Source organism: Pezoporus occidentalis, unplaced genomic scaffold (genome assembly GCF_034315485.1).
Source record: "Pezoporus occidentalis ecotype Australia unplaced genomic scaffold, CSIRO_AGI_Poc_V1 ctg134, whole genome shotgun sequence".
Lineage (NCBI taxonomy): Eukaryota > Metazoa > Chordata > Aves > Psittaciformes > Psittacidae > Pezoporus > Pezoporus occidentalis.
Window position 1 is genome coordinate 81278 of NW_026913146.1, and position 16121 is coordinate 97398.

Here is a 16121-nt window from a genome sequence, read left to right on the forward strand (position 1 = left end):
AAAGGACCTTAAGATCATCAGGTTCCACCCCCCCTGCCATGGGCAGGGACACCTCACACTAAACCATGTCACCCAAGGCTATGTCCAATCTGGCCTTGGACACAGCCAGGGATGGAGCATTCACAGCTTCCCTGGGCAACCCATTCCAGTGCCTCACCACCCTAACAGGAAAGAACTTCCTCCTTATATCCAACCTAAACTTCCCCTGTGTTTTAACCCGTTAACCCTTGTCCTATCACTACAGTCCCTAGTGAAGAGTGCCTCCCCAGCATCCCTACAGCCCCCCTTCAGATACTGGAAGGCTGCTGTGAGGTCTCCACGCAGCCTTCTCTTCTCCAGGATGAACAGCCCCAACTTCCTCAGCCTATCTTCACATGGGAGGTGCTCCAGTCCCCTGAGCATCCTTGTGGCCTCCTCTGGACTTGTTCCAACAGTTCCATGTCCTTTTTATGTTGAGGACACCAGAACTGCACACAATACTCCAAGTGAGGTCTCACGAGAGCAGAGTAGAGGGGCAGGATCACCTCCTTCGACCTGCTGGTCACGCTCCTTTTGATGCAGCCCCGGATACGGTTGCCTTCTGGGCTGCAAGCGCACACTGAAGCTGGCTCATGTTCATTTTCTCATCGACCCCCACCCTCAAGTCCTTCTCTGCAGTATCTCTTATGAATCTCTTTGGCTAGAAAAAAAAAGTATAGAAAACAGCCAAAGCTGCCTTATAAGAATTTAGGAATCCTGAAAAGTTAAGCTTAAGATAAGGACTAACCCATGCACCCTGGAAAAGAAATGAACTTGCAGTCTTCCATAATTTAGTTACTTTTAGTAGGTACCAGCTGAACTTCAAATATCATACAGGCAACTTTTGTTTGTATATTTGTCCCCTGGAAAAAAGAATTATTAATTAATAACTTTCATAATAACTCTTCTTGACCTCTGTTCTCTCTCATGTAGTATTTTCAGCCCTCAAAATTATGAAAAGTGCTGGAGAGAGTTCACAAGAACACAACATGTGGCAAATCAAAGACAGAGGCTATAGGAGGATGTAGCCTCCTGCAATAGGAAGATGTAGCCTTTTCTGCAGGGTCACTTGTGTCTGGAAAGGGACATGTATGCACTGCCCATGCAGAAAAATTCAGTTAAATGATGAATTAATGAAATAGTTAAAAAATCAATTCTCCTCTATTCCCCGGGGATTTTTTCCCAGCATTATAGCTTGACAACTGCAGAAAGTACTAATAATTTTCACTAATAAATTAAAATTGCTCAGAGTGCCATTTCATTTCCTGGGTCTTGTGCATAACCTGCACTTGCAAACGTGCAGTTACTGAATGATTTAAAATGTAAAAATGTTAAAGGTAAGATTTTTGGGAAGTGTGGGAATCCCAAGGTACATTCCATGAGGTTACATAACCATCAAGGTTAGGTCCTGAGCCTCTTAAATATATCTGTGGAGAACTGCCATCCAAGAAAAGGTGTCTCAGAACCCTGTGGCGTTTGAAATACTTATCAAATATGATGGACTTCTTGGAGGAATTCCAGAGGAGGCCACAGAGATGATCAGAGGGCTGGAGCACCTCTACTATGAAGACATGCAGAAAGAGTTGGGGTTGTTCAGCCTGGAGAAGAGAAGGCTCCGGGGACGCATATAGCCTTCCAGTACGTAAAGGGGGCCTAAAAATAGCTGGAGAGGGATGCTGTACAAGGGCATGTAGTGATAGGACAAGGGAAAATGGCTTTAAACTGGAAAAGGGTAGATTTAGGTGAGATATAAGGAAGAAATTCTTGATTGTGAGGGAGGTGAGACACTGCCACAGCTTATCCAGAGGAGCTGTGGCTGCCTTGTCCCTGGTGGTGTTCAAGGCCAGATTGGATAGAGCTTTGAGCAACCTGGTCTAGTAGAAGGTGTCCCTGCTTGTGGCAAGGGGGTTGGAACTAAATGATCTGTCTAGACCTAGATGATCCCTTCCAGCCTAAACCACTGTCTGATTCTGTGACTGTGATTAGCCATGTCACTTCCCAGTTGCTGAGTGGCAAAATGACAAATGTCTATGGGTTTAGACATCCAGGAATGTTAGGTGTGCCTAAATCATAGATTTAATGCAGGAAGTCCATCTGAAAGTGAAAATGAATATTGTCATCCCTGAGTTCTGCAGGTATACCTACACTGGGGGAGCAGACCTCCATGTACCAGGCAAAGACTTTGTTTTAGTTCTTGGTGTGGCTTAAAAAGAGCTTTGGCTCAAATTGCCACAATGTTCTTCGGAAGAACTAAATCTCATTTTTTTCCTACAATGCGTGTAGCTGATCCAGACTGAAAGGAGGTCCAAGGCACTGGATTGAAGATTTATGGAGGGGAAGTGGGGTGGGAATGAGAAAGTTTGGCTTTGAGACTGTGCCTACCCATGTAGCTAGACTTGGTGTATATCAACAGGAGTGTTCAGGCATCTGTTTTATCTCTTTAGGTGCATCATTGACTTTGGTGCTTTAACCCTTGTCTGCACCTCAACCTTGTGCTTGAGACACAGTGTACTCTGGTGCTGCTCTTTGCTCTGCACTGCAAAATTCTATGTTCCGTTTTTTTTTGTCTTTGCTAGCTGACACTAGAATAAATACCAATTGTTTTAAAATGAGATACATTAGCAATGGAAAGAGGGATGTGTTGTGTTTCTTATTTGGGAGTTTAATGTAAATACTGCAGATGAGTCAGGACTTCACTTGAAAGAAAAGTATAAAGTACTCGAAGAGATGGCCAGTCAGTGTAGGTCAGACTCATGCTTCATTCAATTACTGAATTAAAATTATTTTACTGCTAACATTTGGAACAACCTTCAACCTATAATGTAATAAAAAGGATCACTGATTGACAGCCAACCCTGTAAAATTAAATCCTTTCCTTTTGCATTTACAAGGATCTTCAAACGAATGCGTGCGCCGTCTTACTTGTCTATAGGCTCTTGCCCCTGCGGTGACGGTGAAGCAGCAGAGGTGGGTGCGAAGGGGCTGCGGGTCAGCGCCGGCTGAGAACCGCCGCCCGCGGGCGCAGCAGCCGCATGGGGGCAGCAGAGCCGCCGCGTTCCCCGGGCCCCCGCTCCGCTGCGGCCGCTCCCACCTCCGCGGTGCCCCGCGGCTAAATACGCGAGCAGGTGATGAAGAGATCCGGGCTGTACCAGCGGCGGGACCGGGTTTCGGAGGTGGGCAAAGGCTAGATAACACTGGTATCGCTGTCCCGCGGCTTCTGCGTTCATACCTTTGTTTGGTGGCGGTGGGGTTTGGTTTTTGTTCTGTACTGGTAATATTTGCACACAAAGGTGTTCTGTTTTCCACAGTTTAAAGAACTTCCCTCAGTTGTATCACTGCACAAGAGAAGCTACTACCTCGGCTGAAGGGGGTGGCTGTGTGTGCCCCATGCAGTGCAGGCCCCACATGTGTGGTATGACAATCATAGAATCACAGACCAGTTTGGGTTGGAAGGGACCTTAAAGCTCCGCCAGCTCCAACCCCCTGGCATAGGCAGGGACACCTTCCACGAGCAGGTTGCTCAAAGCCCTGTGTGACCTGGCCTTGAACACTGCCGGGGATGGGGCAACCACAGTTTCCCCTGTTCCAGTGTCTCACCACTCTCATAGTAAAGATTTTTTTTCCTAATATCTAACGTCAACCTCCCCTTTTTCAGTTAAAAGCCATTCCCCCTTGTCCTGTTGCTAAATGCCCCTCTGCAGATTTCTTATAGGCCCCCTTTTAGGTACTGGAAGTTAGGCTGGATGCTGTTTTCTTTTGAGATGACATTTTCAGTGTATTAAGTTTGCAGGCCTCACAGAAACTCTCCCCACCCCTCTATTTGCTGTGATCTGTGTGAATATATGGGAAAATACATAGTGTGAACAGGGGCTTGAAGCTAGAAGCAACTAACCTGAGGATGAGGCAGTGGTTTCTTCAAGTTAAATGTGTGTTCAGCCTTTCATCATCCAGACTTTTGCAGCCTGGCCCTTTTGGTAGGATCCTATCTGGAGGGTTTCCATCTCCCCGACTACCTGAACCTTTTATATGGCTTTACATAGATGCACTGGTCTATGTTCCACCTTGGCCTGACTGGGACAAACACACAAACTTCAATTAGATTTAGCAGGATCCAACAGCCTACTGAATTACAGTTGTCTGGTTGGTGTAACTCAGTGTTGCCTGTCTTCAAGAAAACATCTTAACCTCTGGGTTTCCATACATTAGAAAACCACTGTACTTGTGAGCTGTTAGTTTGGACTGGATGAGGTAATTTCTTTTATTACACTTACAGGAGCAAACCCATTTTGCTTGACCATTTATTCTTCCCTCCCAGTCTGTGACAGCTCAAGAGCCTTTAGTTTCAGTTTGTGTTGGAAAACCTGTTTCCACCACTTCTTTTCCACATGTTGGCCTGTTTCAGGTGTGGTAACAGGAAGCAGAGAAGCTGCTTTTAATGTGTTGAGGCAATTCGAACGAGCTAGTTAGCTTTTTTTTTAGAGTAAGCAGGATGTGCACTTGGAGATAAGTGTAAGTACTTTAAAAATATTGTCTCATGTTAAACCATAGCATTAAAATTTCATATATTCTGTCAATGTTTATGATTCTATTCAGGTATTTCCATTTAGTAAGTGGACCCATTGACCTCCAAAGATGTGTGCCATGTGAGTGAGAGTATGTGTTACCCTGGAAGAAAGGTGGATATTACTGGATGAAAGCTGTCCTTGCCCCGCAGTTATCTGCATTATTGACAATACAGGAGAGGAATAAAAATGAAGAACAAGCTTACCATGACAGAGAGAACTTGCAGTGGGCCAGGGATGTCAGTGGAGGTGCGCTGAGTGTGTGCTGTGCCAGCGTGGAGAGGGTGAAGGAAAGTCTTGTATTGGGTTGTATTATATCATATCAATATTGCATTACTTAAAACCTAAACCAAACCAATCGAAATGAAAACAAAAACAACAAACCAACACCAACACACCCAAATCTATCTCCAGGAAATTAATAAGATATCTGGGCTGTGTTTTTGAACAAATGCCATAATTTCTCAAACTTGTTTATATGAGGGGTAAATTGGCTTGTGCTTATCCACGTGAGCAATGTCCAGGTATACCATTAAGAAGATTTGCTGGCTATGACTCCCACAACTGATTTAGTAATTGTATAGTTGTGTTACCAGACACTGAAGTGGCTCTGGATCTATTTACTGAGGGTATTTTAAATGTGAAGCTGCTAAAATTTGTTTAACACTTCAGTCATGTCAAAGTCTGTTTAGATACATAGTTTTCACAGAATTGACCCATTTCTGCAAAAATAGCTCAAAAGGCATCTATATTATAGATTAACGCAGATGAATCTCCATGGCTTTCATTCATTCTTCATAAAAACTCCATTTAATTTTTAAAATCTGTTGCTAAATTTTTATGATGCAATATAATCTTGGGTCAGGAAGGATAAGTAACCATTGTAATGCCACAGAACCAGCTTCACAATACAAACGGATTAATTTAAGGGTGATAATTTAAATAATAGCTAATAGAATCAAACTAATTTTATGCACATTTTAAGAGCTAGACTAATCAAAGCTTAAAATGGATAGAATAATAAAGCAAAGCTCATTAATTTGGCATAGTAAAAATATATACAATCAAAAAGAGCTGGAATGAGCACAAGCTTACAATGAATGTGCTGAGTGTTTAATCTTATTCTCGCTAAACTTGTTGTAGAAATTCAGAGCAACTTCAGCTGGAGTCACAGCTGAAGGCCAATCTGGTAGAAGGCCAGTCTGCTCTTTTCTCACTGTTGTCAATGATGCCTGTTTGGCGGTGCTGGAGGGGTGTGGAAACTTGATGTAAAGGGTGGCATTCCATGCTGAATACTCTGTGTCTTGAAAAGAGGGGAGAATAAAAGGAGAAGAGGTAACCCACTAAGACGCAGTCATAGGAACCAGGGTTTCATCAGCACAGACTGATGCTCAATCAGGCACATTTCTGCATATTCCATAAATTGATAATCTGACAGAAAAAGGAGGAATCATCAGAATATTTACTGGAACATTTAAATTGCTAGTGCAAGTTCAGGTGTTTAAATAATTGTAGCAGAGTTTTAGTATAAAATAAATGGCCTCATTAATCTGAGTCTGTAATAGATTTAGCTGTCCTTGCATTTCTGTATGCTAGGTTTCCTGTGGAAGAAAGCCTTGTGCATTTTGGAGCCCCATCTGATTCTGACAAAATTTGAGAGATTGGCAGTAGTTTTAAAGCTATTCAATTAGAATAAGAAAAGGTGCCTGGGAAGAAGAGAGAAAAGGCACAAGTGCTTCTGTCTGAAAAGCCGTTCCATGGGATCATCCTTACACAAAAAAGAGAAAATTTGAAGTTCCTCAGGATAGGAAAAGCTTCACTCAACCATGAGGTAAAATCTATAGGAAACAAGGTTTCGTTAGTTCCAGAGCTCACAGAACTTGTTATTATTCAGCTTGTTTAGCAAATTCGAATTTTAGACAACTCTTTTTCTTTGATATGGCACCTGAAGCTTGAAAGGGTATTAGATCTCCAGCCTTTTATCTGTGTAAGGCTACAGCGAAAATGAACCCCAACCTAGCGTTCCCTAGGTGATTTTCTTTCTGAGTGTATCTACATATATGTGACAGGAGAGGAGGAGGGAAGAAGGAAGGGGAAACATGAAAGAACTGAAACGTCCTTTATCAAGATTTGGTAAGGCAATGTGTTCCTCAGTCTGCGTTCTGCCTTCTGACATCTGGTGGCAAAATTCCTCCATTACAGTGCTTACTCTGAATTTTTAAGAAACTCTCCCCCCCTCCTCCAGCTCTTTGGTCTTCTCTGACATTTGTGGGTGCTTAATGCCAGTGAAAACCAGGGCACTTGTGGATAAAGAGGTAATTCTAGTGTCTGGCGGGGAGCAACAGATATGCCATGAAGCTTAAAGTGGGAGGAAAACAAAGAAGATTTATATAGCGGGTTTATGTCTAGCAGCAGCAGCAGCATCTCTCTGCATCCCAGGCTATGCCTTTTGTGCAGAGCGGAGATGTCTGAGATACCTCTGAACAGCTTGGAAAAGCAAATTTTTCCACAGCGAGCTCTGAGCATGCTTCCAGTTGCCAAATCCCAGCACACCTGCCTGACACCTCAGCTGCTATGATGTGTGTCCCCCACCACAAGTGAAAATGCTCATTTTGCTCATTGTGAATACACGCAGAAATGATTGGTTCTAAAATATATGTTTAGAAGAAAACTACAAATGATTAAGCAGTGGTAAGAATGAAAATGTCAAAATGATTCTGATGGCCATACGAGATACATCTCCAAGGACCTAAGGCTCCCTCAGTTATTGCCTACCATACTTATATTTGGGCTGGGTTTCAGAAAATGAGTGTTACCCACATCCAAGATCAAGCCAAGATGTTTATGTTATGTTTATGTTATGTTTACCATGCCCCACGGATGAGAAAGAAATGGAAATTTCAACAGACTTCTACATGAGGCAGTCTGGCAAGTGGTGAAGTTCTTGAGGTTGGCCAGGTTTGAGGCAGTCAGTCCCCTCAGGGCAAAGGTTTTGGCAGGATGTGGGATGGCAGGCAGGGTGCATGGGGTCAGATGGTGACATTTCTGTCCATCTACATGTGGCTGTTCATCATGGGTAACCAGATACCCCTGTTCGTGTCAGGCAGGTGAGGGCAAACTTAATTGTAACACTGGAGAGAGGCATGTGAACTCTTCTGAGCAGGACCAGGCATCACAGTGCTCTGCCATCATGCAGTCCGAGCTCCGAATGAGACAAGGTTAATCTAAAGGATTGCCGACTATTCCCTTCACAGGAATCACACATGTAGAACTACAAAAGCAGAAAAACTCAGAGGCACAAATCCTTTAGCATTTCCTACCATGTGTTTGATGAAGGAGGAAAGGCTTGAGAAGGAAGGCAGAGTTTAGTCAGACTTCCTAGTGTTGCAGATCCTGAGATCTAAGTGGCAACAGTCCTCTTTAGGTACAGATAGTTTTCTTTCATATTTATACAAAGAGAAATTACTTATATTCAGACTATTAACTGTAATCCATTATCTATGCATTTGTAATCTCATTGAAAATTATGTAAATAGAAAATGTGACTTTTTTACCTACATGGAGTGGATTTGTTTGATTCTGTATTAATCAGAGCCATTTTTTTCATGCTGAACTAGTAGATGCTTGTCCTCAGACAAGATGAAATGCTAAAGGAGTGTTTCCTTTTGGTCCTGTTTTTGAAAATATCTTGAAATTGCAATTCAGAAGATTAAAAAATGGTCATGTTCCATTCTTGTTTTAGCTTCACCCCTGTTCTCTGTTCCAGTTTCAGGCTGGTTTGGAATAAATGCGGTATATAATATTCTAAATAATAGTACTTCTTCTGCTCTTGACTCTTGAAAAGCTCTACTTTTGCCTGTGCTCAATATGCAGAAAGATGAGCTCAAAATACACCTTTTTGCCTTACTATTAAAACACCATAAAATCCAAAGTCTGTAACAACCTTTAGGGTATTTTTTAATGTTTTTCAATGCACAAACATGAGCCTAGTACATTCCTGAGTGCAATTCTCTTTTATTTTTCCTTCCCTTATTAAAGCATCGGTGCTTAAAATTCAGAGGCAGAAAGACTTATAATCAGAAAGAAATACTGAGGAACAGAACAACTTATTCCTTTTTAATGCACTGTATGCTTCATTAAACTTAGTGAAATTTGGATGACGTTATTTGAGAGAGTGTGTTGTAACTATAAAGCAGATGTGGTATTATTTCTCTAGAAAAAAAATAACCCAGGTAAATTGACAGTGAGTGGCCTTTTTCTTTTCCAGCAAACAACACATCTGACAACCCCCTAATCCCCCACAATCCCACCGTGAGGGAACTGAGTTATTGAGCTAATAAGCATTGACACCTTTTTTACCAGAATTTGTGATGCCTGTTTTTAAAATGACACAACCCAGATTAGAAAATGCTATATCATGAGATAATAAATGGCCCCATGAATCTCTACAGTGAAGTCTAATCCTTCTTGTAGATGAGTTCTCAAGTCTGACAACACGTTGCCCTTGGTAAAGAGGTTTCAGAAAAATAAGTATGATTCGTTTGTGAAATCAGCTTGATCCTTGCCTTTACTACTTTTGGTCTAACTTCCTGTTTTCACAAGGTCTCCTTTTCTTTGATGGAATTCAATTATGTAAACATAATTAATTAATGAAAATAATTCCAGACATAATTTTGGAAATAATCCTTTTAAAATCAGATGAAAATCTCATTAGGTAAGGAGGTCTGCTCTCCCCCCCCCCATTTTCTCTATAATGCAACCTTTAGTTTAAAACTGAAACACAATTAGCATACATTTAACCGAGGATAAAACATTTATTCATTTTGGAGTTCTTTATAGCATGACTGCAAGAGCTGATGCTGCTTGATACATAGGAAAATAGGAACTACCATAATGTAGGCAAATATATAGATGAATGAGTTCTATAATGTGGTAGACCAAATTTAGGCCAGGTGTGTGTGAACACTTTCAGGTTTGAGGTTTTTTTTCCTTTTTTAAAAAGGAAAAAAATTCTAATATTGTTTCCTGGATATAGCTTGTTTTTTTTCCCAGGGATATGAATACTACTTACTGTACCTCCGACAAGAAACAAGAGCCACACTTAATACTCTTGTTATTTATACCTTTACTGTGAATAGAGCGCTGCTCAAATATTTTGTTGGCCATGGACTCTTCCTTTTGGTGTAATAAGTAAATTATTTGTTAAAATTTAAGACTGTATCTAAAAGGTGAGGAGGCCAAGTATTGTTCTACTTCTGACCTGAATTCTTATGGTAGGGTTTGTTTTGTTTTTTTTCTGCTTATCACATGAATTACAGCCTAGATTAAAAAAGAAATTTAGGAGCTACAGCACAAAATATTGCAACACCTAACTTTTTGGTACATGCTTCACCCAGAGCAAGACTCGGAAGCTATGCCTGGCAGCATAGGGTCTCTAATACACAGAGAAAGTAAGGTGCCTTATAATGATATATAAAAGATCTAAAAGGCTCAGCAGTGACTCATCAAGAGGTAGCAAATGAGAAATGGGGAGTGCAGGTTTTTAAATGTTTGCCCTTCACGGAGCTTAGGTGTTTTAGGAAGTATTAGGAAGAAGCATCTTTATGTTTCAAAATAGCTACAGTTCTCACAGCCTGGGGGATTTTGGTCTTTTTGATGAAGAAAGATCTATTTGCATGATAATCCATGGGGTAGGTCAAACATCAGACAAACAGCATTCATCGCAGGGTTTGATCATCTTTGTTTAGTGCTGCTTTGTTGGTGAGTTCAAGGGAGTAAAGTACCACCCTGATAGGGGAAGATCAAGAGGGGCAACTGAAGTAGAGGATATACAGTAGTCTGTGGGACCAGATGTACCCAAATGCCTTGAGGGAGTAGGCTGATATCACTGCAAGACCACTCTGTCATCTGCAGATGCTCATGGTGACAGCAGAAGGTCCCAAATAATTGGAAAATGGTAAATATGCCCTTTTTCAAGAAGGAAAGAAATCAGAAAGCTATGTTTGTTCAGTCCCTTTAGAGAGGGGAAAGGGGAGACCTAGCTGCTGTGTTCAATTACTTCTGGATAGTTAGAAGGAAGATGGAGCCAGCTGCTTTTTGGAAGTGTACAGCAAAGGGATGAGAGGCAATGGACACAAAAGGCAAAAAGAGCAATTCTGAGAAATTTGTTTGCATGTAAGGGAGAAAATCCTTCATGATGAGGGTGGTCAAATGCTGGAAAAGGGCCAGAGAACCTGGTAGGTAAAACCTTTGTCCTTGGAGATATCTGAAACCACAGGACACAGCCCGAACAACCTGATCTAACTTTGAAATCAGCCCACCCATGATTGGGATCTGGATCCTCAGCCCGACCAGTTCTCCAGAGATCCCTTTCAACCCATTTTTAAACATGATTCACAGCTTTCCATCCTCTTAAATGAAAGCAACAGTCTTGCTCCCCAATGACATTGAATGTGTACATGTATCTGGGTTGTTTTTTCAGCCTGAAAGATGTCATTACTCTATGAGCAACACTAATATTGGTGTGCATGAGCAATCCATGTAATTTTATATCTCAGGAGAATAATTTTAAATGTCAAAACCAATCATTATGGTGTTTATCCGTATCGCTTATGTGTTGTAGAAAAGAAAGAATGGTTACTTCTGTGAGTTTTGGCAGTCAGTTTTTCCATTTATGTGGAAGCTTTGAAAGATCAGAGATTCCAGTATGCTGGTTAAAACCCCTATTTCCTTCAAAATCCAGTAACCAGCATGATTTTAATAAATGCCTGTGGGAGACTTATTAAAGGACCCCAGAATAACTTTGCTCCATTGCCTTTTCATTTTACATCAGCTTTCCAGGAGATAATTGCCTTTATTTTTGTATGTGAATATTTGAAATGTACCAGAGTTTTTAAAGAACTTAAAATTTGGTGGACCAGATTCTCATCTGTGACAAAAACACAAAATGTGTAACTGTATCTGTATGCACATTGTAAAGGAGACTTTTAGGTGCTGTTTGACTGTTCTGGCCCACAGAGCATCAGGATGATAAACACAAATCATTTACAGCTGCTGACTTTTGGAATCCATACTTCAGAATATCCCCATCTTTAGGGGATGGCAACAGAGGAATGTTGTAGAATGATGCTGCACATCAGGCTCTAAGCCACTGTAGGTCTCCTTACCTTTGAGGTATTCCTGATGAGAGCTGGGGTCTGTTTCTGCTTATTTTAATACCTGAATTTCAATATTAAGAGAGATGTAAGACGCAAGAGAAAACCTAATCTTTATAAATGAGAAACCAAGAACATAACTGTTAAACTGAAGAACAGTGCCAAAACCAGCACTTCTAGTTAGCTTAGGTTAGTAGCATGGTGGGTGATAGAAGGGTAGGAATCTCTTGGGAGAGATTAAGGAGCAAAATTGTTGGTAAACATCAGTGAACTCATTAGTTCTTAGAGACAAAATCTGCATGTGTCTACCAAGATATAAGTTTTCTATCTAGCAGTTCAGAACCTGCATGCCTTTGAGTATAATCAGTGTTTAAAAAAGATCCAAGTATGCGCAACCATTCAGAAACAAGGTTTTATTTTTCTGATTTTTATGCTGTTCTGTTTGCCTTGAAATGGAAATGCTGAAGTTGTTCCAAACACTGTACCTGTTGTGAGTGCCAGCGCCCATTTGCATGTTTTATGCTTTCCTTTTAGCATATGGAAGAGCCCTACAAATTGATGAAAAGTAAGAAATATGACACTAATTCAAAAACGAAGCAAGCTGAAGGAAGAAAGAGAGAACATTTGTATAATAATTGTGTTTTGTAACTGTATTGTGTTCTAAGGCCACAGTATTCAGCTGGGGATTTTCCAGTCAGAAAGATATAAATACAGGCTGTGTAGGACAAAGACTGCCAATCTGGTATTCCCAGAAAATGGTAAATTTATCATATCGTGCATGTGCAGCATGTGCAAATGCACCCTTAGAGATGAGTCAGGCTTTCTAAGTAAGCATCTGTAAACCAAGCTGCACTGTATAGGTGCAACGGATCATTTCAGTTCTTCCCAGGAGTGTTGGCCATACTATGAGAGCATGTAGAGAAGCTTCCTGCAAGCACGTCTTTCTGCATGGTGTCACACAACCTGTGTGTGAGTACTGCAGACTTGTGCAGATATTCAGATGTTGTGCAAAGTGATCTGGAACAACCGCATGCATGCAGCAGTAGCACCACATCATAAATAATGACCACATTTTCCAAGATTTGCACGTATGACATTCCTGACTTTCGAAGCAGGACAGCTTAGCTATTGCTTTGTCTATTGCTTTTTCTTCTGATATTTGCGTGTGACATATCTGTATTGTTTAAACTGTGTGATAACAGTTTTGTGTCTTCAGATGTGCTTGCCTGATTTCTGTAACAGCAGGACACCCGTATGAAACTACCAAGTATCCTCTGGTCACATAAAACACAATCAACTAGAGTGTAATGATACATTCAGCTAATGTAAGTATATGTGCTCCTATAATTACAAGGCATTTGCTACATCTAAAGTGCAACAGCTGCTGTAGTTGCGTATTAGTTGCTGTAGTTGCATTTTTAGTGTGCTTTGACTGCTTTGAGTCCAGTAACAATACTTTTGGTCCTACACTGACCCACGCAACAGGAAAGGACCCGTTGCATTGGTAGGACAGGAGCATCCAGCCCCTGTGGAGCCACGTTAGTTTGAATCTGCCTCAATGTACTGAAATTACGCTGCTGATAGCAGTATAGTCTTGTTTGTTTCAGTTCCCTCTGCATTATTTTTAGCTGTCTGCAAACACAGAAACACAGTTACTGACTAGGGAAATCGTTATGTTATTGTACCAGCTTCCAGAGAATGAGGTAAGACCACATTTCCCTTTACAGCCAGCAGCCTTTTAATTTGGCTGCAGTCTGCATCTAGGCATATGTGCATTGTAGTGACTACTCAACAGCAATGGTAATAACCATGTACCAGGCCACTTCTAACTTGCCCTTTCCATGCCAGCCTCTTGGGATTTCATCCTACAGCTCCACCACTGTGTGTGGGCAGTCAACATTAAGACTTCATTTTGCTGTTCCTTTATTTTTTGACTGCATGGACCTTTACGTCTGTATTTGCTTTGAAAAGAGTAATTCAAATATTCTACAGGTCCTTACTTACATGGAAAAACTCTAGCGTGAACAATAACAACTGGGGAAGTGTTTTGCTTCCCTCTTCTGTTTCTCACAGACTTGACTATCAACATTACAGAAGATGTGATGACAGTTAAGGATTCAACAGAAGCTTCTCAAAAAACATGCCATTATACTAGCTGGTCCAAGTGAAATACAGAAAACATATGATTATCAGTACTTCTTAATACTGTGTGCATTCATCCCCATTTAATATAGGAGTGGGCAAGAATTCCAGGAGAAAACTTTGAATTTGACTCGGATATTACTGTAATGAATGAGGGCCCTCTCACCTTTGGCTCCCTCTACCTCTCTGCATCCCCTTTTGGAAAGCACAAAATACACTGAAATATGTGAGCAAGCTTTTACTCACCTACCCAAATTTCATAGAATCCTAGAATCACAGAATGGTTTGGGTTGGAAGGGACCTTAAACATCATCTGATTCCAGCCTTCCACTAGCCGAGGTTGCTCAAAGCCCTTTCCAACTTGGCCTTGAACGCTGCCAGGGATGGGGCAGCCACAGCTTTCTCTGTTCCACTGTCTCACCACCCTCATGGTAAAGAATTTATTCCTCATAGCTAATCTAACTCTCCCCTCTGTCAGTTTAAAGCCATTCCCCCCCATGTCGTGCCATTACACGCCCTTGCATAAAGTCCCTCTCCGGATTTCTTGTGTTAGACCCTCTCCAGATTTCCCTCAGTTAACCATCAGTCACTGCAGACGACTGCGACCCACCACCCGTCTTTGAGCCGAGGAAGAAGAGGCCTTCAAAACCGCACCCGCACTACGCTCCCCCGCCACCCGAAGGTGGGGATGCCCGGACCGAGCCACCCACCACTCGGGCACCGCCCGGAAACGGGGCTCGGCCGAGGCTTCCCCGCCGTGCGTGACTCCCTTCTCCCTCTGGAGGGAGACACAGCCCAGCTTTTAGCTGCCGGCGCCGCGCCTCTCCCGCCCCTGCTCCAGCAGCCCCGGCCCCACTGCCCCGAGGGAGCTGCCTCCGCGCCCGGCGCCCATCCTGCCCCCGCCGCAGGGGAAGGGGGTCCCTGGGGATAGGCGGCGGGATCCGCGGGGATCTCCTTCTCTCCGCGGCCACGTGCGCCTGTGCGGAAACTTCGCACCCTCCGCTCGGGAGGGAACCGGAGAGAAGGGGAGGGAGGGGGGGGAGCCGTGCCGTGGGGGCGGGCGGGAGGTGGCCCAGCCCCGGTGTGCGCGGGCCGCGGGAGAGGCGGAGGGCGCTGTCAGCGGAGCCCCGCTCCTCGGTCACACAGAGCTGCTGCCGCTGAAGGGGCTGGGGAGGAGAGCAGCGCCGGAGCTGGGCGGACACCGGCGAGAGGAAAAGCGTCCCTCCCGACCCCAGCGCAGGGCGCGCCAGGAGCTGCCGCTGCCCGTCCGACCGCCCGGGGCGGCTCCGCGCTCCTCCGAGGTGCGGGGCGGTGCGCGCAGGCTGGGCACGGAGCGGCTGCTGCCGCTGCTGCTGCTGCTGCCGAAGGTGAAGCTCTCGCTCTCCAATTACTTTTCCCAAGAGAGAGAAGGAGGCAGCAGGAGGGGGAAGTCGTGCTGTGTGCGAAGCCAAACCAGAGATGCTCTAACGGAGGTATTGCTGCAGGACGCGCCGGCTCTTCCTCCCTTCCTCTGCCGGCGGGGCTGAATCGGGACCTCACGCAGCTGGCGGAGGGGCAGGAGCCGGACCGAGCTGCAGGACTTCTTCACCCTCCGCTTTTCCGAGAGCTAATCCATATCCGACCCCTTTTATTTTAATTTTTATTATTATTATTTCTAATACTCTGAAATCGTGCACGAGAAACACTTCAAGTCTCCCCTCCTTCCCTTCCCACGTACTTCACCCTCCCTCTCGCATCTCTTAGCCGGATTCCTCGTATATTCATTCCCAAAGAGGCGGGGGGACACCCGGCAGACGATTGCCCGCTCCAGCCCGGCCGACCCGAGCCGACCCGAGCAGAGGGGAGCCGAGCGCGGCGCCGCTCCGCTCGGTGCCCGCGGGCACTGGCGGGGCGCGGGGCGTGTGCCGGCGATGCCCGGGCGGTAAGGCTGGAGCTCCCCCCCGACGTGAGGAGGCCGATCCCTAGGTGTTTCCAGCAGGAAGCGGGGCTGCAGGTACGTGAGCGGAGGGCTCCCGGGACGCGTGTCTGTCTGCGCTGCTGGGGGGGAGCACACACACCAGGAGGTACCCTCCGCGGCTGCGGAGATCCCGCGGGGCGGTGGGCAGGGAGCGGCCGCGGTGGGGCTAGGCGCGGGGCGGCTGCTGCGGGCGAGCGGGTGTCTGCCCTCCCGCTGCCCAAAAGTTGCAGAGAGCCGCTGCGAGGAGGCAGGAGCTGCTTCGCCGCCCTTCGCGGCTCTGGCCGAGCG

General features: G+C 44.2%; 1 protein-coding gene across 1 annotated transcript in view; it reads left to right on the forward strand.

Moving 5' to 3' along the window:
• The first annotated feature begins 14976 nt into the window (after nucleotides 1–14976).
• TAFA2 (TAFA chemokine like family member 2) overlaps nucleotides 14977–16121 on the forward strand; it is a 199920-nt gene continuing 198775 nt past the window's right edge. The window contains exon 1 of the transcript XR_009962909.1: nucleotides 14977–15869. The gene's annotated coding sequence lies outside the window, so the exon portion shown is untranslated. The remainder of the gene's footprint in view (nucleotides 15870–16121) is intronic.